The 25,478-nt window shown below is 41.4% G+C and overlaps 1 protein-coding gene across 10 annotated transcripts in view; it reads right to left on the bottom strand.

Moving 5' to 3' along the window:
* PCDH15 (protocadherin related 15) overlaps positions 1-25,478 on the bottom strand; it is a 597,589-nt gene that overhangs the window by 450,579 nt on the left and 121,532 nt on the right. For all 10 annotated transcript variants that reach the window (XR_011904016.1, XM_072339847.1, XM_072339849.1 and 7 more), the window contains one exon: positions 6,765-6,842. The gene's annotated coding sequence lies outside the window, so the exon portion shown is untranslated. The remainder of the gene's footprint in view (positions 1-6,764; positions 6,843-25,478) is intronic.

Raw genomic sequence — 25,478 nt, forward strand, 5'->3', positions numbered from 1 at the left:
CCTAGATGCAAATTCCTCACCTCCATTAAAATGGCAATGCTCATTTTTCCTTAAAAAAAAACTTCAGAGGGAAAAAAAATCAAGGAAAATTCTGACAGGCTGGTAATAGCTGTGGAGAACATCCTGTTTGCAACAGATAGTAAATGCCCTGGCAGAGCAGGGAGAGAAACATGTTGGACCATACATCCATGGTAATACTTGCCTAGCTGAACTTTCACTGCTCTTCTAGAACAAACCATTGGTCTACCCTACGGATTTTTGCCGGCAAGTCAGTACAATATGTGAAAACATCCACAATTTGCAGTCCAAAGAGTAGAAATGTACCTGAACTGATAGAACAAAATCTGCTGCTTAAATCCATGTCTTCCATGAGCTGGTATAGAACAAATACACCACAAGATCCAAATGTTTTAGTTTATCACAGTATGCTTTCCAACAACATGAAGAAAACTGGTTTTGTTATCAACATGAACACAGAAATGTGAGTAATTAATTTTATCTGAGACAAAAAGCATTTTAGTCATAAACAGTGATAAAAGGCACATCTGGTTATCATTTCAGAGAGAGAAGTCATGTAGGTATTGCTTTTAGTTTATTTCCTTAACGTAACAAGTGATACTGAGAAACTGGAGAATATGAAATGCACAGAGTTGATGGCATTCAATCGGTAGGCCTGTTTCATTACACAGGAAAAACTCAACTAGAAAGCTTACTCTGAAAGTAAGTGACCCTCCAATCACTGAGACTAACTGAGGCCCAGGCCTAGTTACTTTCACAAGGATGGAACTTAAAGGTAAATATGATGCCAGCCTGCTTACAGTCCATGAAGGCATACAGGTGCTGCTCCACTGAACAAAAACAAATAAAAGAGCTATCAATAGCTTCATTACAGCTTCCAAGGCTCGTTCCTCAAGAAGGTACCTGGGAATGAACTCACAAGGAATTGTGCCAACCTCACAGTTTGCCTGCCAGATTCTTAATCACAGAATCGTAGCATGGTTTGGGTTGGAGGGAACCTTTAAGATCACCTTGTTCCATTCTCCCACCGTAGGCAGTGACACCTCCCTATAGACCAGGTTACTCACAGTCTCATTCAAGTTGGTCTTGGACACCTCCAGGGAGGGAGCAACCACAACGCTCTGCAACCTATTCCAGTGTCTCACCATCCTCACAGTAAAGAACGTCTTCCTAGTATCTTGACTAAATCTACTACCTCCAGTTTAAAGCCATTTCCCCTCAATGTGTTGCTACCTGCCCTTACAAAAAGTCACTCCCCAGCTTTCCGGTATTTCTCTTTCAGGCTTTGGAAGGCCACTATAAGGTGTCCTCAGAGCCTTTTTTCTCCAGGCTGAAAAGCCCCAGCTCCCTCAGCCCACCCCCATAGGGGAGGTGATCCAGCCCTCTGATCATCTTCATGGCCCTCCTCTGGACCTGCTCCAACAAATCCATGTCCTTGCACTGGGGGCTCCAGAACTGGACACAGTACTCCAGATGGGGTCTCATGAGAGCAGAGTAGAGGGGCAGAATTACCATCCTCCACCTGCTGGCCATGCTTCTCTTGATGCAACCCAGGGTAGAGTTGGCTTTCTGGGCTGCAAGAGCACATTGCCACATTATGTTGAATCTTTCATCAATTAACATCCCCAAATCCTTCTCCTCAGGGCTCATCTTAAACCATTCTCTGCCCAGTCTTTATCTGCACTTTGAGTTGCACCAACCCAGGTGCGGGACCTAGCACTGGGCTTTGCTGAACTTCATGAGGTTGGCATGAGCCCACCTCTCAAGCCTGTTCAGGTCCCTCCAGATGGCCTCTTTTCCCCTCTAGTGTGTTGACTGCACCACTCAGTTTGGTATAGTCTGCAAACTTGCTGTGGGTGCACTTGATTCCACTGTCCATGCTGCCCACAGAGATTTTAAATAAGACTGGTCTCAGCACCAGTCCCCGAGGAATGCCACTCATAACCACTCTACTTGGATATTGAGCTGTTGACCACCATTCTCTTAGTACAACCATCACAACTCTTCATCCAGCAAGCGGTCCATCCATTTTCCTCATATTGTGTTTCTGGTTACCTGTTTAGACCTCTAACACACGTCTTACATCCCACTGGCAACCAAGCCTCAAAGGAAAGCAGTGTTGGTATTTATTTCAGCCACTCTCCTCATACACTGCTTCTAGGCAATGGTTTCTGCTACTCAGCCAGTTCACTGCCCAACAGTTCTACTCTTCTCTCCATTCAACACGAACCCATGGTACACTTCATGCCAGCTGGCACTGACGTCAAAGTGTTCTCACTAGGACCTATTAGTACCCTCCAACTTAGCTTAATTACACTCTAACAGTTAAAGAAATATGCTGAAGGGGGTGAGCCACCCTGAAAACTTAACTCTCATGCTCAGGTGAATAAATTCAGATGGCTAGCACTGACACTGAAAAATCCAAACCCCCTAGCTAAACAATGCCCATCAAACCAAATGGGCAAAACAACTGCCCATCCTGTGTTTTTCTTCTATTTGTTATTGCAGATTAGGGCATGCCAACCACAGGATCAGCACACAGACAAAAGCACCCACTGCTGATACAGTCTTTGTGCCACAGCCGCTTCTGTTTCCTTTTCATTCCTGCCACCCAGACATACTGGAAAACAGACTTCTGATCACAATGTCAAAACGTGGCAAATATTAATTTTCACATCACATAAACAATCGCTCAAACAACCCATAAACGTCAAAAGACGTTTCAGAAGAAATTAAAATTAACTATGTGCAGAATATTCCAATTAGTTTACTAATGGAAAAGCTGAAATCAATTTACAACGTCATTATTTTAGTTTCAGTATCAAAATGAACAGCAGATGGGGAATAGTTTTGTGCACTTATTTATCTACACATTAAACACATTCTCTTAATGGCAATTTCTTCTAAGCTTGACAATTATGAGGCGGCAGTTTGAGAAGAGGTTTTATGGCACAGACTCTGTCATGGACCCTCAGCTTTCTTACGAGTCTACAAATGAAGCCCCTAGGAAAACACAGGGACTTTCTCATCAAGTTGCTGTGTTGGCTGAAATCAAGGACACAGCTTGGAGGTCAAGGGGATTAGGAGGAAAGGTGCTTAGACACCTTCCATAGTTCTGTTGTACACAGAAAGATAAACATTTGAGCTCCTAGTATATCTAGACCCTATTTTACTCTGTGTTTAGAAGCACTTCAGTCATCTTCGAGAAAATCACAGTAATGAGGCCTATCTATATCCCTTTAAATGCTATGACTGGGACCTAAGCATGGCACTAGAGAGCACCTCAAGTGCACTACACACACAAGCAACAAAGCATCAGAGTTCACCTTCTTGAGCATCAGATGAAGTTGACGCATCACGTGGGCACACAGAATACACAATTCTTAACACTGCTGATACCACTTCAGCAACACTGTAAAATGACAAACCACCAGCACCAAACTGTAAGACTTCAACAGGTTTTATTCTGTCTCAAAGCATGAGCTTACAGGCACAATGAACAGCGACTGCAAGTTTGACAAGCCACTTTGTGCCTTACTTCCCAGTCAATTTGTACGCTGAAAGTGATTCCTCCCAACCTGAATTCAGGCTGGACCAACCAGTGACTCTGCAACATCCCCGCCGAGACTGCAATGCCACAAAAACATCTCTCATCCTAGCTTTACCAAGGCCTCACTTGGAAACATCATTCCATAACAATTAAAGAACCATTAAAAAAACAGACGTGACAATAACAACATCAGTCTTCATCCAGACTTTCAGTGAGATGATGCACAATGGTAAATTGATGTTCGGGTCCGTTCCAGACCAAAACAGTATAAAATCTGCAGCTTATGATTAGAGAATAAAAGACCACAGGTAATGATATATCACACAGAGAAACTCAGTAACTTATTAGCTTTAAATTTCTGAGCAAATATGCATCTTGACGAGAGCAACCATCATATAATTACTACTGCAAATGAGAAACATGTTCGTTCACATGATAAGTACTTTTATCCAAGTTGCTATCGGTCATACTTCAGAAACAAGTAATTCATTTAGGAACTAATCTGAGCAATAGAGTCTGCCAAATTGAGCCTAAAGCTTCAAAAAAAAAAACAGAGTTATGCAGTAAGAGTGAGTGCGCTAATTTCCTGCATGAATGGAGACATAAAATTAAGACCAAGCATCATTTTATTAAGGCTCAGAAATCTTAAAACTAAGCTGGTTTTGAATTCTTCAGCCTCCCCAGCTCTTAGAAACAAACACTTGTTTAAAGCATCGCAGTGATGAGGCTTAATGGGCTGAAGGCAATCTGTGTTAATGGCATCTACTGAGGAATGTATTTTTTTTTTTGCTCTGAGTGGCTTTATAGCTCAGGAATAGCTAATAACTGTTTTTATCCAGTTTCTTTTTATTACTGACTACAGGGCCAAGAAATTATCAGTCAAACTTGGATATCAGCTTACTTAAAGATGGTATGAGCGCTGCAGGGAGTTTCGCTGTTGTCCTAAGTGGACCTATTAATTGTTAGGAACTTAAAGGTACAAAACCATTCCTCCTCTAATTACCCATCTCATGCATTGCTAAACTCATTAACAAGATGGTGCCACTATTTCATGGCTGACAAATGATCATTTGCATGGAAAATTAGTATGCATTCCACTGATAAAATGCGTGATTTAAAGAGGTACTGTTACAACAGTAATGACGTCAGGTAAGACAGCACAGGGCATACCTAAAAGACTTCTGAGGGCATTTGAAAAACAACATTCTCTATATTTCCACAGTATAATACACTCCAATAAATACAAATCCATTGGAATGGACAACCATATTGAACTATTTGAATACAACTCTTACAGCTTTGTGAGTTCTGCATGCAGATAAAAAACAAAGCTTCTCAACATCACATTAGTACAGCTGTATGGTAGCAGGTCTTGACAGCTGGTGTGATTGAAATGCATTTTGTGAAATGACTGTCTTGACTCGGAGTGGATTTAAAAACAGAAGTTTAATAACTCAGTGTATTGCACCTCACTTGTGCCCGTCTCTTCCAAAATGTCCATTTTTGGATAATCACGTTAAGGTTATTTATGTAAATTTAAATACACTTTAATTTTCAGAGGCATTTTCAATTCAACACAACATTTGTATTAACTATATTTTAGTTTTATGAGTGGAGAACATTCACTCAATCACACCTGTAACTATGACTCATTACAGTAAACCAGACCTCTGCACTGTTACATTCTATTGCTTTCTCCACCATTTTTTTCCCCTGAATGGTTCTTGACCATTCTAACACTATGTTGTTATACCGTGCCTCTGTGCCAAAGGTACTGCTCCAAAAAAGAACAGAAGAGAGTTGAAAGCCACCACTAGGTATATACACATAGGTACACATAGGGAGCTGGTTCTTCAGCCAACATTCTTAAAACACTAGAATTAACAGCTGCTACTAAGCAACTTCCTCAGCTGTGTCTACTGAGAGGGGAAAACTAAGAATCAAAGCATTTAGCTATTAATTTTAATGTGGACTATTACCATGAATGTGACTAACAACAGAGAAAGACCATCGCTTTGCTAGATATTTCCAATCACTTCCCCAACGCAGCAACCTAGACCAAACATTTATAACCATAACCCTCATAGCATCCCACCACTGGTGCTTCCCTGTTTATGGCTCCTTGCTGCTTTTCCCTGACTTCTGCTGTTTGTAGACAGTCCTTTCAACCACAACGACCTTTATTTACAGCTTGCATTTATTACCAAACCCAAACACTAACCAAGTTGCCAGTTACCTGTGCTGGCACACAGTTCCTCTTCTTACAAGATGTTTTATTATTGTATAATGCATTTGACCATTTTGAGATCAGTTTTCAAGGACAACGCCCATCAGTTTCAGGAATGCTTTATTAAAGCCTTCCTCCAATATATTCAGGCAGTTCCATCATTTATTCTGCTCTTTGCAACTGCTTTTAACAGCTCTTGCTTCTTTTTTATGTAGATACAGGAGAAAACTAGTAGTTTGCAACATGTTTCATTTTCACATGTTAGTTTGTAAGTAACTTCAGAAGAGAAGGTAAGCTCCCATCTTTACATTCACGTTCAGAACAACAGCAGATGAAGGTGTGATTTGCCATCTGCCTCAACTGCCTCTTGTTTCTGCAATTTATGTTCATCACAGAGTACGTAAAGTCTGTTACCCAAAGTATTCAGCACAGGTAGAGCACCCTCAAACATATTAAACCATTACTTGCTCAATCACAGCACAAGTTTTGTTTGAGAAACACCGCATAAAAGAAGACTGATTTCCATCTTGAAAATGTCAAACTTCTGCCTGTAACACTCAGCTATTTCTCTGAAAAGGCAAACTTCCTAAAAAGCCATTGGCCTGACAGATCTCTGACGCATCGTGATGGGATGTGACAGCTCTACTACTTTACTGCAAGAAACGCGCTCCGACAGAACGAGACAATCAACGGAGAATAATAAATCTAGGCCAGATAGCACAAATATTTTTTTGGTTGTTTTTTTAAATACATCTCAGGAACGTCACGCTTTAATAAACCACGCTATCTTTCTTTAGTATTACGGCGTACCAGTTACACTACTGAATCTTTATCTGTTTTGCCTGTCCAACAGTTCTCCATGAAGTCTTGATGCGTGTGTGTTTTATTAAGCTAGAGAAGGTAAAAACAAAAAAAAAACACATCTGACTTTAAAACACACTTTCCTCTAACAAGAAAAAAAGAAATTACCTTTTTTCCTGGTCCCTCTGTCAGCCAGATGAACAACAGCTGCTCCAGAAGTATTTGCTGAATCATGTCCTCATCTTCCTAGAAAACACAGTAGATTGATACTATGTCAGGGTTTTACCTTGACTGGACAACAACATGCATACCGTTTTTTGTGTTGTTTTTTTTCCCCTCCAAAATTCCCACTTTTAAGATAAATCAGAGCAACTTTGCAGAAGTTCATTTCATATTCATAAATCAAAGCTTTCCAGGTGAAGAATCTGCTTGATTTATAACCAGAACATTTTCTACCCTCTACCTCTTAAGTAACAGCCTTGACGTCAACCTGATGGGAAAAAACCTAAGCACGTATTTACTGAACTTATTTGGCTACAACACCAATGAAACAAGCACACCTGAGACGCTCCTAAAGCGCTGATAAAGATGCACATGGTAACACAAGCACGTTCAAGGCTTGCAGTAAGTGGGCTCAATAAATCTTCAAACTGCTACGCGAATAGATTGATGGTTACTTGCGTTTGTGTATGATTTCAAAAATACACCTATGTATCACTGTCATAACTCTATTTGTTCCATTTCTCATACGTTCCAACATGGATAATATTTAATGTTGTAGTAACCCAGATCGAATTAAACAGCCCTGCACACACAAAACAAGCAGATACGTGAATCCAGCTCAGCAGATTTGGAAATGAGGATCAAAATATGAGAATTTCAATATCTAAGGAACATCTGCTTGTTCCCAACTGCAGTTGCAGTGAAAAAGCAGAGGGATGAGAGAAAGAACACTATGCTACTCTTACACTCCTATAATCCGAAACATCACGACTTTGTTTATAAATAGGCTGAGATTAAATAAACAAGCATGTAAGATGTGTAAGTCAAATACACACATGTATCAAACATATCTGCACATACCTAGATATCATAAGGTTTCAACGTTTAACTTTCTATTACACTTTTGGAAATAATTACTTCTTCCTCTGTTGTCATGGATTATGCAGATAAAGAAGCCATTCATATGAACAGGAACTTTCACATTAATATAATCAAACTGCTTACTGCATCTGAAGCTATTTCTGCATTTTCCATAACTGGCACTGCAGTTCACCTAATCATCTCTAATTCTGCTATCATCCTATTGCTTTCTGATACAAATCTAACTTGAAAAATAATGTCATAGAGAACACATGTGAAAATGGTAACAACTCTTCCTGCACTGTGCCTTGTTTTCCCCTCATTCTGCTACCAAAACAAGCTTTCAAAACTTTCCCCTGATCAAATTTCATCTCTACTAGTAAAGTTACTATGAGTACTCTGTAACAGAAATATATACTTCAAAACATACTAATAAAGATCAGGTGAAATGCATCATTTGGTCACTTACATCTTGGATTTTTTTAATACTTTGCCCTGCGAACAAAAACCAATGGACACATCCACCATACTTCATCCAACTCCTACATCAACTACACTAAGCTACAGGAAAGACCTTTCGATGCAATTCAGTTCAGGCACAAGCACCCTATACCCATCAGTCAAATCCCATTCACAACTGGGCCATGATCTCCAACTCTGAAGCAGAAACCTAAACCATTAAGCTGAGGAATTTATCATTTCATATAGAATAAATCTAACATCAGATGATAATTCAGCCCTCTAACTCCAACTTTCCCCCATGTTCAGTTGGAATAATACAAGAACAGTAACACTAACTTGGAATAGTACAAGAATAGTTATAAATAGATACCCAGAGATTATCTAGAGGAAAAACTCACCAACTCTGAGGCCTTCAGTCAAGATGAAGAATGTTGAGGCTTGCCACCAGAACTTCACAAAGGAGCAACCTCCAGAAAGAGATGCTGCCTTAGTGGTGGTCAGCCCTTCAATTTGTAATCGGGTTATCTAGATTTACCCGTGATAGAGGCTGCTGCCCCTAGAAGGGGGGAAATGAACAAAAACAACGGCAGCAATCTAAGGAAAGAACTTATTTTACTAAATACGAGACACAATATGATACAATGTAACTACAACTACTATATCAAACAAGGCAGAGAAAAAGAAAGAGAGAAAAAGAGTCCCCGAGAACCGGGGGCCTAGTGCGATCTCTAGGCGACAGGCTGGAACGTTGCTGATAGAGGGAGACGGCAGGGATGGAGCGCTCCAAAGCGATAGACAGGGCGAAAAGAAGGACGTTGCAGCCTGGGAGCAAGATTATATATGTGTCCTCCTCCTCTGGTGATTCGTCTCCGGCCGCGTCGTCCCCTGGGATATGTAGTTTCCTCCAAGAGCTGAGTACTCGGGATGCTGCCATTCCACAGATCTGGAGCATGAACCTTCCACACTTCCGCATACCCTCTGTTACATTTCCGCATACCCTCTGTTACACTTCCACATACCCTCTATTACACTTCCACATACCCTCTGCTACACTTCCACATACCCTCTGTTACACTTCCACATACCCTCTGTTACACTTCCACATACCCTCTGTTACACTTCCACATACCCTCTGTTAATGATTCATACCTCACATGATGTCATGATGTAGAATATTGACAGCACAAAACCATGACACAATGAAATCTAGGAGAGGTAGAGTCAGGCTCCACCCCTTCTGGGAGCACAGCTGAATGACCTCCACCTGTGCTCCCACAGCTGACACTACACTTGCCTCAGATGGTTAATCAGAAATTCAGGCTGTGATTAACAGTTTCCCATACACCCCACATTACAGCTGAGGAATTTTTCTTTGAATATTCCCTTCAAACATCAGTGAGGTGATGACCGTAACTTGAGTTTATAGCAGAAGAAAGGTTTCAGCCCATTCAGGCTACCAGCAGTCTTTCAATGACTACTGAAAGTCTCCTGTATGTACAACAGAGTACAGGTTACCCATCTAACATCCACAGAAACGTGTAGCCTTGGGCTGGCCGGATTCAATCCTCACGATAAAAGAAACAGAATCAGATATAGGTAACAGTTAAATCTCCTTCCTAATGTAACATTCAAAACATTGCTTTCTAAGTCTGATCTATTTTCACGTACTCTGATTTAAACGTTAAAATAATAATAATTATTATTATTGTTATTATAATAAACAACCCTGAATCTAAGCAAAGAAAATGCTGCCTAATTTGGGCAGTTTTTGCTTTCTTCATAGCATCCTGCCTAATTGAGAGTCTAAATGCTGATAAGAAGGAGTTCTTACAAATGTCTTAACTCCAGCAGAACTGACACTCTGACCTTCAACTCTCACTTCTTTGCTTCAGATATGGCCGTGTTTTGATAAATTCAGGGGAGATCTGCACTGCTGTTTTCCAGAAGAAGTAAGAAGGTAAAGTCATCCATTTTAATGACTGTACAGAATGAGATTCAACTGAAAGCAACTGCGTTCGGCTGGCTTCTCCTTCAAATGCTTTAGGAAAGAGATTTCTTTCATGGTGAAAAAAAAACAACCAAACAACAACAAAAAAAGAACAAGAAAAACCTCAGCTAAACCAATGACAAACCAGTTCATTGCCGATTCCAGAACAGTGCCACCACTCCGCTATGTGCTTTTAGCTTGAAGCAGTTTTTCACTTTACAGCAAGACAAAAGATTCCTTATCAATTTGGGGACAATGAGATGCAAGTAAGCGTTGCATCATTCTTAGAATTTCAGTTGTTGGGCTGGTTTTTTTTGCTGTGAAATAAACATTTTCTTCCAAGCTAATGCTGCACAAGTTGTGGGAACAGATAACACAGACTTGCCTACTAACCTTGAAGATCCTCCCTCCTTCCCAAGAGACAAATAATAGGAAAAAAGGAACACAAAGGCTCTGGGGAGTCAGATGAGGAAAACAGCAAAAGAAATTAACACTTTGCATGCTCTGACAAGTAGGATCTAGAGAAAAAGGTATTTATTTTAGAATCATAGAATTCATAGAATCATAGAATTATCCAGGTTGGAAAAGACCTTGAAGATCATCAAGTCCAACCGCAGCCTAACCAGTACCCCATCTCTAAGAAAAAAAAAAAAAAAAAAAAAAAAAAAAGAAAAAAAAAAAAAAACAAAAACAAAAAAAAAAAAAACCAAAAAAAAACCAAAAAAAAACCAAAAAAAAAAACAAAAAAAAACCAACCTCTGCTAAATCATATCCCTGAGTACCACATCCAAACGGCTCTTAAACACATCCAGGGATGGCGATTCAACCACCTCCCTGGGGAGCCCATTCCAGTACCTAACCACCCTTTCTGTAAAGAAGTTCTTCCTAATATCCAACCTAAACTTGCCCTGGCGCAACTTGAGGCCATTTCCCCTCGTCCTGTCACTTGTCACTAGTGAGAAGAGACCTGCCCCACTCTCACTGTAAGAACCTTTCAGGTACTGGAAGACGGCAATAAGGTCTCCCCTCAGTCTCCTCTTCCTCAGGCTAAACAGCCCCAGCTTCCTTAGCCTCTCCTCATAGGGCTGATTCTCCAAGCCCTTCACGAGCCTCGTTGCCCTTCTCTGGACCTGCTCCAGTACCTCCATATCTTTCTTGTGCTGAGGTGCCCAAAACTGGACACAGTACTCGAGGTGAGGCCTCACCAATGCCGAGTACAGGGGCAGGATGACTTCCTTAGTCCTGCTCAGCACACCATTCTTGATACAAGCCAGGATGCCGTTGGCCTTCTTGGCCACCCGGGCACACTGTCGGCTCATGTTCAGCCGTGCATCAATCAGTACCCCCAGGTCCATTTCCTCCACACAGTCCTCCAGCCACTCCGCCCCAAGCCTATAGCGCTGCCTGGGGTTGTTGTGGCCGAAGTGCAGGACTCGGCATTTGGCCTTGTTAAACCTCATTCCATTGGCTTCAGCCCAGCTCTCCAGCCTGTCCAGATCCCTCTGTAGGGCCTCGCTACCCCCAGGCAGATCCACACTCCCAGCCAATTTAGTGTCATCTGCGAACTTACTGAGAGCGCACTCAATGCCCCCATCGAGGTCATCAATAAAGATGTTGAAGAGGACAGGCCCCAGCACCGACCCCTGGGGAACACCACTTGTGACCGGTCGCCAGCTGGATTTAACTCCATTTACCACCACTCTCTGAGCCCGGCCCTCCAGCCAGCTCCTTACCCAGCCGAGAGTGTACCCATCCAAGCCACGGGCTGCCAGCTTCTGCAGGAGAATAGCATGGGAGACAGTGTCGAAGGCTTTACTGAAGTCCAGGTAGACCACATCAACAGCCTTTCCCTCATCCAGCAGATGGGTCACTAGATCATAGAAGGAGATCAGGTTGGTCAAACAGGACCTGCCCTTCATGAACCCATGCTGGCTAGGCCTGATCCCCCGGTCATCCCGCACATGCCGCGTGATCTCCCTCAAGACTATCTGTTCCATAACCTTCCCTGGAACCGAGGTCAGGCTAACAGGCCTGTAGTTCCCTGGATCCTCCTTACAACCCTTCTTGTAAATGGGAGTCACGTCAGCAAGCCTCCAGTCTTCTGGGACCTCACCAGTCAACAAGGAGAGCTGGTAGATGATGGAAAGCGGCTCGGCTACCACCTCTGCCAGTTCCCTCAGCACTCTCGGGTGGATCTCATCCGGCCCCATGGACTTGTGGCAGTCCAGCTGGAATAGTAAGTCTCTGACCGTTTCTTCCAGAATCACAGGGGCGCTAGCGTGCTCCCCAGCCGAGACTACCAGGTCAGAGAGAGGAGTACCCTGAGGATAACTGGTCTGACCTTTAAAGACAGACGTAAAGAAGGCATTCAGAACCTCCGCCTTTTCCTTATCCTCAGTTATAGCTACAATAACAATTTCAAAGGCTTTTAGGAAACAAAACAATAGAGGAATTAATAAAACAAATCCCTCCAGGTCAGTATCGCTTAACAGAGTACAGAGCAATGTTGTGGTTTTCTACTTACTATTACTGAACTATCTACCTAAATTATTGTGACTCTAAAGCATGACGCAAGTGTAAGCACTCAGATAACTGTGGCTAAAACTCAAGAAATTCCCTGTTGTTTTCAGATTTGTGAACGCTGTTTTTATTCAAGAGGGCCTTAAAAAGGTGAGATTAAAAAAGGAGGAGAAGTGCAACATCTTACAATTGTTTGGGTTTTTTTCTTCATTGCATATTACAGGAGAAAAATCAGAAAAGAAATTATCTTTTACATCATCTAAGCTACTTCATATGGCTTCCCTTTCATTGCTGAAGATATCCTATTGCTTGGATAGAAGAAATCAGTGCTGTTAAAGGAGCAGCAGCGAATAAGTCTTTTTCTGAACTCCATGAATATTTCCATCCCCACACGAAACAGCCAGTTCTTGAGGCAGTAAATAAGATTCATCCCTTCACTGGGTATGAAATAGAGGAGGCTAAACAATCATCCTTTGAAAACCAGTTATGCTGTGCTCAAAGTCAGACCTGCCAAGACCTGAAGGTACAGAGATGACCCCAGGATGCTTCTACCAAGTGTAGGGAGAACTGCCCTGTAATACCAATGTTCTGTCACATGTTTGCATGATGCACGGTGCTTTTATGTAAAATTTTATGTAAAATTTGCAGAGCCCTGGCTGGGAGCAAAGACACTTCCCAGAGATTGCTAAGAATCACCTGAGAAAACTATTCCTGTTTCTCATTGCCTTGCTCAGACCACTATTAACTCTGTTGATGCTCAGACATCGGTCAGGTGAGAGATTAGGCAGTACCACAAAGGACAAGTATGCACTGAATCTACACAGCCCACCAAAAGGTCAGGAGTTGGCAAAAGAAATACTGGCAGCTTTCACTGCTGCCAATGCTCACACACAGGACCAGTGGCCAAAATGCTGTTTGGACCTGTGTACTCTGCCCGTGGCACAAAAGCTGGTCTATCAGCAGTGCATTCCAGGAAAGGAGTGTCTGCGAAGCTCTTCTATTTTCCATGGACTCCCTTCTAAGGACTGGATGTAAGAGTGTCTTAAAATCAGTCACTCTATTGTCTTTCTTCTTTGCTCTTCTCACTGGCCGCTGTTTATCTTTCTGTATTCAAAGGGCATGCAGTCAAAATATAAACTGTGATATGCATAAGGGTAACACACAATAAATACAGCTATCACTGTCTTTTACTGTACCATTAAATAAATAAGTAGGATAAGAAGGCAGAGAGAAAAACAGGATTAGCATCACGTCTGCACTACCAGAATACTTAAAGAAAGTTAAAGATTGAGTCTGCTTTAAGGTTGACTGAAGGTACGTGTAAAACTCATTGTTATACACACTGATCTTGCAAAACACATTGTACTGCAACCCCATGTATCTAATCAAGCCTTCCCAAAGGCAGCATCTTTCCTTCAGAGCTTTTCATTTCTGGCCCATATAAACGATATATATTCCTTTAAGTGGCAATGATTTCTGAATTATACATTTCCACCTGATTTATGTTCTCAGCAGTGTGTAAAAACTTGACAGGAAGTTTTGAATTGATGAGTATTCCTACCTTGCTTGCACTGTTTTTAAAGGAAAAAACAAAAGCCCACACTATAAAGACGCCTATCTGTTTGGATTCCTTAAGCAGAATCCAACTTTTAAAAGACTGCAAGGATCAAAGAACGCCACTGAGGTGGTGATAGGATATTCGGTATGAAATAACATTAGTGGGAAGCAAACATTGAAGCAAAACAACTGCAGAAGCCACACTCAATGGCCAATGCTGTACCCAAAACCACCAGTTTGCATTGTTACCAACCAAGAAACACAAAGAACTAGGCCATCTCTTCTGAGCGCAGCTACACAGAAGTCATATTAACCATCACTGCTAAGAAAGGCCATTTTGTCATTCAATTGCGTGTTGAGATAATTGAATACTAAAACTACCAAAAAACACTTCAGTTAGGGAATATGTTTTCTTTTTGAGGCAAAATGCTTTCTGAAGGTTTTCCACCACAATTGTTTTTCAGCATTAGTGGCACCTGCAGCCAAAGACAAATAGTCAAAGTTCCTTGCAATGACTCAGGCACGGCAACTTATCTTCTCCAAGCTAATTAAAGGGTTTTTCCTCTGTGCCTGAAGCTATCTAATCATGCAAGTATTCCCCTATTATTAGAGAGGACTCTCTGGAATTAATTTTTCAGCACGATGCAGACTGAATTTAGTACCTGACTTTTTAATTATATAAGTTAGATGCAAATCTTCCTAAATTTTACACAAACATGAAAAAAAAAAAAAAAGCTATGACATTAACAAAGTCATAGGCATGGTCCTATAGCCACAAACACTCAAGGATCTCTGAAGGTCCAAATAACGTATGAGGCATATCTAATAAACCAAGATTCTAATGTATTTTCAGAGTTACAGATCTAAATAGCAAATACTTGCATTCCCCCACAGAAGGTCAGTTCCTGAAGCAGGCTAAGTGGATAAGGAACTCCAGCCATGGCTATGGAAGTAAATGCTCACCCCAGTGCTCCAAAGAAACATGGCTGCTACCCAGCACCAGAAGTTCCTGGCTCACATAAACACTAGCAGAAGTCATTTCAGACTGTTCCATTCCCACTGCTTCAGTTAAAGCAAGAAAGGGTGTAACTGATAGGCGGAGAAAAGATAGAAGAAAGGGGAGAGAATCATGTAAGAGGTTACACTAGCCAAAAGACTGAGAATTTCAGTTCTCACCTGAGCTCCGCTTTTCTGTCCTCACAGACACATAAAGTGTATGAATAATAAAGGAAATGCAAAGCAGCAGCAAAGACAACAGGAGTTTCTAAGGCTACGTGAGACTTCTGGTATGATTTTCAGTTGCTGCTTTTTCCTTATTTGTTCTGAGCTACTGAAATAAGGCTTCATCTCAGTTCCGGCCTCAGGCTCAGCCTAACAACATTTCAAAAACCTTCTGTGCTTCCCAGGTCAGCTTCAAATCTGCCTCTGTTTTAAAATGAGGAGAGCACTGGAATGAATGTGGTCAGGGATATGTGGTCAGATTCCATTCTCCTGGAATAGCTGGTGCTTCTTGTTCCATTGTGATACTAAGGCTAACATTTGATCATCCAGTAAAACAGACACACAGGACTGTAGCATCAGGGAGGAGCTCTTGCAGACACACACTTGGAAGAGTTCAGCTTGCTGCATTTCTTTCCTAAGCTATTAAAGAACCATGCTTTGTGCTGGAAGACCTAAATCTCTAAGTGAGAACACTTGCTTTGTGTTGCACGCCTCTCGCACTCACTGTACTATATGTATGATACCCACCAATCAAACAACTTAGGTGATACAGCTCTTGTAAATCACCAACCCACATCCTCAGCTGCCATATTCAGTCTCACCTTTAATGATACATCCTCAAGTTAATGCCATTACACTCTTCTCCTTACGAACTTCTTTCCTTTGCAAAGTCATCAAACTGTTCATACTGCCACACCATCCTCTAATTAAAGACCCCCAAAAGCAAGGAATGCCCTGTGGTAGTACATTACATTTCATCATCTTGCTGTCTGTGTAATTACTCTGATGGCAGGACATTATTCCAACAAGTGTTGCCGGCTTCTTAAAAGCACTGAGATTTCTCACTCTTTTGTTATTCATACACGGACTTCAACTGAGAAATTTTGTTTCTACCGCAATCCAAATGATAAACCAGCTCCAAGTCTAAACATATCTGACACTGCTAAAATAACCAAAGACTGCAGACCCTGACTCTCTATCAGCCATGCCCGATAAGATCTGTATATCATTTCTGCAGCTTTATCCTCAAGCTTTTTTAGCCTTAGCAGAAGCAACTGTAAAGGGTAAGCAAATCTTTCACAGAGATCTTTTAATTTCCTTTTTAATCTTCATAATAAACAGAATATGTCTTATTTTGCTTAGCTGAATTAGATAAAATGCTTTAAAACAATGTTGGCTGCTGTCAGTGTGAGGATAGCGGCGTATCCTCTATCAGTTTCAAAGCTCTTTACACGTCTTTCTGGAGATGCTGGCTATTCCTGGAAATAAAAACTGCTAGGTCAGAGTCAACACTTAGGTTACAGAGCCCATTATCATTGAATAGTTTTATTTTCCCCAGGACAAGGAGAAAGAAACCAGGCCAGTCTCTAGGGCTGAAGCTCTTTTCCATCTCTTCCTCTCAGAAAGGAGATGGTGACCAGCAGGCTGTTCCCAACCATTTCTGCACCTCCTGCTGCACAGCAGCTCTATGCAGCAGCAGCACTGCCGTGCCACCAGCTGAATAGCCTGCCAAAGAGATGCAAACACAGCACAGAGGAGTTCAAGCCCTGATGATGACTGCAATGCTCCTTTTACTTGGTATCATGCCTAACCAAAATAAGAACGCTGCGCATACAAGAGGCCTTTTAGTGCAGCTGCACTGTCTCAGCAAACCACAGAGTGCTGGCTGGGAAAGCATTTGCCACTGATGGAAAACCATTTGCTAGGTGAGTTCTGGAGGGGAGGATGTGAGACATGATCTCCTGCTGTGCACAATTCAGACCTGAAACTGCTCCCACGTGTTCATAGCACTGTTGTGTTGACAGAATAACAGACCACAAAACCTTCCACACTGCTCTGTCTGATGCTGATACGAAGTGAGAAAAAGGCATAGTCAGAACAGACTACCGATGTGGATCCAATCCGTGTGGGCGGATGGGAGCTTCCTTACAGGGACGTAATGAAAACAAAAATAAGATTAAGGGGGCAGAGAACAGGAGGAAAATGGGATACAATGCAGGCACAACACTCCGGGGTGGGAAGTGGTTGTTTAATAAGCATCAGGAATTCAACTAATGCTGGAATTCTATTTCATTAGAAGGTGTTCCCTATAACTTTGAGGTGAGAAGCAGAGACCGTGCTAAGGGAAGTGCCAACCACTCAGACTATGGCCAACCCTGGCTGCAGATCTTAACCTAATTTTGGGGATGACTGCAGAAGAAAACTGGAGTTTTCACAAAGCTTATCCAAGGGGCCTCACCCTCCCATGCTCAAACCTTGAAACCTGGATCAGAACTTTCTTTCACCAACAGAACATCAGCTTAGTTATGCCCAACATCAGTAGATTCCCCCATGTGCACAATCCCCTTCTGAGATGCCGTTAAATAGGCACCTAAACGTCCATAGTCACAACACCACCTTGCATGAAGTAGGCTATATTTAGTGCTGCCTCTTAGGTAAATGTCTCCCCATCTAAAAGCTAGAAAACACATCCTTCCTCAAAGAGGAATTCAGTATTCTTCTTTTACTGAAGGCAAAAGCACCAAAAACAGACAGAACAATTAAGTAACCATTAATGGGAACAGCTTTCATTGAGACATTATCTAGAGGGTAATGCATGTGTTCATTTAAAGAAACAAACAAACAAACTTGGAACGGGGATGAACGCAATATAAAAATTATTTAGTGAAACTTATTTAGTTGAAGTGATTGCAGTAGTAATTCCACTGATAATCAGCAACATATGGGGGAAGTCTCTGTTTGATGTGTAACCACTGCTCTCGTGGATAATTTCATTGGAGTAGGCTGCAATTTAATCCAGCTTAAAATCCAACATGTACAACTGAAAAATAAATGTGTTTAACCGTATTATTCTTCTGTAACAGTATAGATTAAGGAATAACTGGTCAGGAAGGAGTTGTGTAAAGTAAGACCTAGGTTCTACAGAAGATCCATAGTCCAACAAATTGTTTTATTTCAAGAGTATTCTATTCCAGCCATGTGATTACACTTTTAGTGCCAACTCATTACTCCTAATGGAAAGATTAAAGAAAACACAAGGCTAACTATAAAGCCTGCGATATAACAACTGCTCAACAGCCACGTTTCAGCATCAAAGCCAGACACCAAGGATCGGAAATTCCAGAGTAAATAATTCTTGAACCTGACTGCCAATTTTTACTGTCGTCATCATAATACACACCAGAATCACAGAATTGCTCAGGTTGAAAAAGACCTTCAAGATCATCGAGTCCAGCCTCAACCTAACCGTACTACCCAACTCTAACAACCCTCCACTATATCAGGTCCCTGAGCACCACAGCCAAATGGTTTTAAAGCATCCGGTGATAAACCTTAACTGGGATCGCTATCATCATAGCTGCTAAAGCTAGCATACACTTATTATGTAATTCCAAAACAGTAAGGAAAATGAAAGTAAACAACAGAAGAAGTATAATTATTATTCCACTTCGCGCATGTACTAAGTAGAAAAATCAATTTATATGTTTTCTCTGTGCAATGGGAAATGACCGTCAGAGCTGTGAACGTGATTCTTAGTGCATACATAATGTATGTTATTTGTACATATATTGTAACAATATGCACATTATAAGGCCAAAATGCCAAACCCTGAGAAGTACTGTCAAAAAATGGCCAATCCTACAACCTTAATTTGGGTTTTCTGTGATACAATATGAGGCTGTAGAGCACTTTTTCTATGGGACCTCTTCCCCAACAATTTTACTGGCTGTACAAGTCCAGGTTACTAGCAAACCTCATCTATTCTCTCTTTTAGAGTGCGATTATAGATTTAGAACACTGAGAAACTGCCCTTGAGGATTACACACTGAGTGTTGCTGTGATACTCATTGACAGCACAGCATCAACAGCTTGGAGAAATCTGAGCAGACCTTCCCAAGACACAAGGAGCAGCTTTCCAACCTGGACAGACCAGAAGCAGAGCACAGAGGAACAGTAAGGTGCAATAAGATTTTGTTTTCAGCACTCAATTATGTGTGTGATTGTCGTTTATGTATTCATTTATTTATTTAATCAGTCATTTCTTTCATGGAGATTCCCAGCGTTTCATAACAGCAGGAGTGCTGATGTCCATCCCAGCACTGAAGCCAATGCTACGAGCAGCAGAACCCCGCAGCAAGGCATAGGGCAGGCTGCTCACAAGCAAGCCCTCATACCCTGCACTGCTGACAGCAGTGCGTTTGTTGCCACCGAGTGAAGAACGCAGTCTTGCAGAAGCATCAGATGTGCTTCTCATCAAGTATACCTGAATGCTTTTCATGGCAGAGGAAAGTTGAAGACTTTGTGACACCGGGAGCTCACAGAAGCGTGTTTTGTTCTGACACATTTCAAGCATGTGTTAAAAAATAGAAAAATTATTATAGCGTGCTGAAAACTACCTTGGCCGTTACTTGGTTAGTTCCACAAACAAATGACTCGCTAGCCTAGAAATGTCTCGTTAGCGCTACGGAGAACATTTTTTTCAGCTAATGAGAGGCAGTGCAGAAACACACAAATAATACAAGAATGAAAAAGGGTTTACTGTGAGCCAAGCCAGCAGAGGATCAATCTAACATGCCCGGCAGTAGCTTCAAGCATTGAGTCAGAATGTGCTACTTGTATCACAACTGAGTGCTCTCACTATGGATTCCTTAAATCCATTATTTACCAGTTGGGAGCAAGGGAAGAGTCCAGAGGAGAAGAGGAAAACACTTTGCAATGACCACGTGTGCCTAATGCCTCAGATTAGCAGCAACTTCTGTTTAAGCAAGAATTCACAGAAATTTGCAATCGATGAAAAGCAAAAGAAATAAAAACCAAAAAAACACCCAGCAGGCAAAACCCAATTATGTCTGATCCAAATCATAGACTCACACAACTACTCAGGTTGGAAAAGACCTTCAAGATCATCAAGTCCAACCTCGACCTAACCATACTATCCAAATCTAACAACACATAACTGAATTTATCAGCTAATTTCTCAACTTTACCAACTGCTTACAGATGTGAGTCTCTTTATAAAGCTTTTTCCATCACAAGCTGTTCTACTTCCCTTTGCAAAGTCAGTTCTCCTAGTACTGGGTTGAGCTAGAGGACTGCCATAGATGAGGTTTCACCTAGCATGCAATGCCTTGTTCTGCCGACATGCTGGAAATTAATCTTGTCTGAGCGCACAGCAGGCAAGGCACACAGAGTTAGGTAGAGAACAACATTGTTTAACAAGACCAGACAGGGTGGTCATCTTACATCTGGCAAAATGAAGGCCAAGCAAAGATCCTGCTATACTCTACACAGCAGGTGTATGAAGGGCAAACTTAAGCTAAGCCAAGTGAAATTTGTTGGCACAAGAATAAATGCATCTAAGAGAGCCGGAGCCGGTTGGAAGCAGTACCTTCAGAACAGCCTCACTGTAGGAGGCACAGAAACAAAATGACCTACTCAGCACAAGAGCACATTGATTAATGTGCTGAAGGATTGTCCTGCATGGCTAGCTGCCAGAGCAGCTTCCCAATGGCCTCCACGGTCCCAGTGCCTTCTGCTGGAGCCAAGCCTACCAAGGCTGTGAAAGGCCATTAATGCATTGACATGGCACACCAAGGCAACACGCAGCAGTAGCAGCACGTGCAGTGTGCTATGGCAAGTGCTTTCTGCCTGCACTGACAGAATAAACGTGGCAATCCAACAGCTGAGCAATGAAAATGCCCCGACAGAGGGAGCTCTCACGCAGTCACAACAAGCACCACATTCACCCTTACCACCTCTGTATCCTCACTATTTACTTAAATAAGTCCTGCAAAACAGCCTGCTTTGGTTCTCTTCTAAGTATTAGCACACCTGTATCAATTAAAAAACACAAATCTGGATATGCACTGTATCCTTCCATTCAATATAGACCTGCACTCTTAAAAGATGATCTGCTTCTATCTTCATTCTTTCAGCAATAATATAACCTTATTCCTAGCAGAGTTGTACATGAATGGTCAAATAGTCCACCTCTGTATTCTCAGAACAGAGTGATCAAGTGTCAGACTAAAGGGTGAAGCAGTTGGTGTCTTCCAGCTTTATTATAAGATTTATTCTAGGTATGGAGCTCCTTCAGTATGTAGTTCAAGGAAAAAGGAAAGGAAGCACTGACTCAGCTCCTGAATTACAGTTACTGCCACCAGTTTTAAGAGGCAGCACAGAGGGAGGTAGCATTTGTTTCCAGCCCTCTCAGGAAGTCATGTAAGCACAGAATCGACTAATTAACGCTAACATTCATTTCCATGCCAAAGCAGCAATAGCTTCCATTCACATTCGCACTGACAGAACTTCAGTGGCAGAAAATACCATTAGTACACAGTAAAAACTGCTGTGTTCACATCTTTAGTACCTGCTCTGAATATTCAGGAGAGCAGAGGGGAGGCAACTCAAGGTAGTTGCAGCTCTAAAATCCATGTGGCAATTTCCAAGAGCAGGAACATGATGTCCCCAGACCATGTCGGAGCAGCAGCAGCAGCACATAAATCCCAAACGTATTATGTCGATAGCAGGCTTGTTTATGAGTTTGCTTATTGTTCATTGAGAGCACAATTCCATCTTTGCTTCAAAACAGCAAAATGAACTTTTATTTAGTGGGGGATACTCTTGAATGACCAAATAGTCTACAATCAGAACACAGTACGGGACTAGAGGTGAAGAAGCACCATCACCTATAAAGACTAAAAAGGAGCAATTAACTGGTGCTCTCTTTCAGAGTCTGTAACTTTGCACTGAAAGTGTTTGCTAAAAAGCAATGAAAGATCAGGCAGGAGCTGCTGACAGCCATCACTGCCTAACAGGGCTTCTCTTCTGAGCAGCTCCTTGACAGAAATATTTTGAGTATCATTTTATTTGCTTCCTGTTAATAAACACTTATTGCTTTCAGAACCATTAAAACATTCTAGGTGGCACGATATTGCAACAACCACTTATAGAGCTGCCAGAAAATTGCATGGGGATTTTTGGACCACCGGTGCAGAGTACCTATGATATGATTATTGAAAGCAAACATACAGCAATCCCGTGACCTTCCAGGACAACACACTGACCAATTTGCTTATGCAGCCTATCTAGAATGGCTTTTAGCCTGTGGAATTCTTGCTTCACACTACAAAATGCTCCAAGGCTCCATGATGTTTTTTCTACACTTTCTCCAACAGCAACATAAGACTTAGAATAATTTTAAATACATGCATATATAAAATACATATTACTAGTTTTAAATTATTTATGTACAAGGTACACATCTTTGCCTTAGAAGATGACTGCAACATTCATATTAAAATAGCCTTGGATGTGAAATGCTGCTTAGTTTGGCAAAGGGGGGTAAGAAGAGGGTTCTTCAACCATCTCCTTTTTTTCTTTAACTTTTTAATACTTATTTTTAATTATTTAAGATCAGCAATTATATCCATGCAAACCAAACATAAGCAAAGTCATCCTGTTTGTGTCTCATTCATTCAATTTCCAGTTCTCACAGCAAACCCTCCCACCTTCCTCACCCCTCTCTCTGCAGGCCCTCCTGCCTCCTGGGCCCTGCAGCACTGCCCTCTTTGAGGGGCAGCTGCTCCAAAGGACAGCTAAGCTGGCATTGTGCAACGAGCCACTATTTGTTAAGAATAGCTGTGTTTTCTTGAGAAAAGGTGCCTTCAGGAGATGCTGGGAAACTACACCAAGGCTAGAGAAGCAAATTGGATGTGACACCTCCAGCACAAACTACACTTCTGCATCGTGGAAATCAAGGGTTACATAAACTGCATGCGAAAGCACATCTCAGCCCCACTAACACTGAACAAACACAGAAGAAATGCCTACCTCAGCAGTTACCAAAATGATATATTAAAGTATTTGGATAAGGCAGTGGAGCAGAAAGTCATCAAATTCTACTGATTTCTGAGCTGTGGTGGAAACAACCAGCATCAGACTCAACCGAGTACAATACGTCGTCCTTCTGGGAGACCACAAAAACACAGGCATGAAAGCTTATGCATTTATGAAGATCAGCATCAAAGAAAGCTCCTCCTCCCTTAGCACTGAAGTACCCTTTTCCTATGGAACTTTCATCTTGAGGATGTTCAGGATGCCAGCAACATCACCTGCCATTCACCGGGTGAAAGGAAAAGAAGCTTCTATGTAATTAACACATTCCAACTTCCTAGTTTCTAACACTCACATGGGATTAATTATGTATAATATTTAGAATATTGAATTTAAATTCTGCACAGCTCTTGATCCTCACACTCGAGAGCAGTAATGAATCATACTTTTATCCCGTCTAGCTTATAAGCAGATGCAAAAACCAAAATTACACTGGAAGTAAAACAACCCACAATACTAAACCACAAACATCAGTAAGTTGGAAAGAGACTGAAGTTACCTCTACACTACACTGGCAGCTCCAGCAACTCTGTTTTCAAGTTCACTTTACTCACTCACTACACTGAACATTAAAAAAACCCAACACTTATTTTCACATCACAGATTCATGACTTTAAGGCCAGCACATTCGCAACTTCAAGGTAAAGAGGCCATGGCCATTCCTAAGCCAATATTGACCTCTCTTCTTTTTCCCACACACGTTTTTTCCTGAAAGGTGGAAATTGATTGGGGTAGGTTATCTGTGCAATCTCCGCTATATTTCCATATTTTGGAGAAGACATACATCAGAGAAATCAATGCTGAGTAACTTAAGCCACTCCCAGAAGAGATGCCGCAACTGGAAATCTCACGTTCACAAAGGATGTTTTAATTTTAATTCACAATTAAATTCCTTATAATTTTGCCTCATTGTACACTTCAAACATTTGCTTTCAATACATTCACCTCTTCTACTTTACAGCTTACCTTATCCAAGACGTATTCCTGTATTGTAACAAATGATCAGTTCCCAACTCCTGGCCTTGAAGACCAAGTCTACAAGGTTTGCCTGTTCTCCCACTGTTTTCATTACCCAGACCTATTTCTCTTAGAAACCCACATTCATCTTAGCTCTGCAACACCCCACTGCAGCCAATTAGCATTACAAAGAACCCAGAGTGTAATGTTCACACATTCAAAGGCTTGAGAAGTTGTAGGTTTCATTTCATTACACTGTTTTCTTTACCGTGATTGCCCAGATTCATTTACAGCAGAACATTACTGTATGAATGAGAATGACTGGATATATTTCTTCTTACATTTACTAATCCAAGTACGTGCCATTACAAAGGGTTGATCCCAGCAATACATAGAAAGGAGAAAGTTAGTCAGAAAATAATTCTGAGAGAAAAGACACAGGATGCCAGCTTTTACTTCCACAGCCTTTCTGGACAAGCCCCTTTTACAGTACTTCCAGGATACTTGCTCCAGACACCGAACCTCTCCACCAAGGACCTTCCACTGGAATTAAACTTACAAGGAAATTTAGTTAGTTATGTACTTCTCCATCTCGGAAGCAGTGATTCCTGCAGGGTCCTTAGGTTTGACACACAACTCTCCTGTCAAGCACACTTCATCTCCTCATATTAAAATAAATCAGTAAAAAGTAGGGTCCTTGTGATACAGAAATAGTCTTTACCAGCTACTTACCCTGTAAATTATCTTTCCAAGGACATATAGAGACAACTGTAAATTTGTGCAAAGCTAAGGAAGATACAGGCAAGAAAGATACAGAGACTAAAAGAATCAGCTTGGTATAGAAGAGCTTTTCTTTAGGAATGACTTTAAAAGTGCCCTACTGCAGCATTCCTCCCTCTCTGTGCCACCTAAGGAAAGTACAGAGAAGAAAAGTACCAGGGCAGAAAAGCAGCGCGCAACAGACCTAATGCAAGCTAATGAATAATTATTCTCTTCTTGTTTGTACTGGTCCCTACAGTCATCTTTCAATTTACACGACCAAAAAGAGCAGTATGTAAAGAATATTTGGAACACGATAAAAAATTGTTATTCTCAGAACTCTTAATTTATAAATTTCATGGACAGTTAATCTGAGTTAGAAACATCTTTCAAAAGGAAAGAGTTTCTGTTTACAGTTGAGTGAAATGCCAGCATAAACA

Source organism: Excalfactoria chinensis, chromosome 6, assembly GCF_039878825.1.
Source record: "Excalfactoria chinensis isolate bCotChi1 chromosome 6, bCotChi1.hap2, whole genome shotgun sequence".
Lineage (NCBI taxonomy): Eukaryota > Metazoa > Chordata > Aves > Galliformes > Phasianidae > Excalfactoria > Excalfactoria chinensis.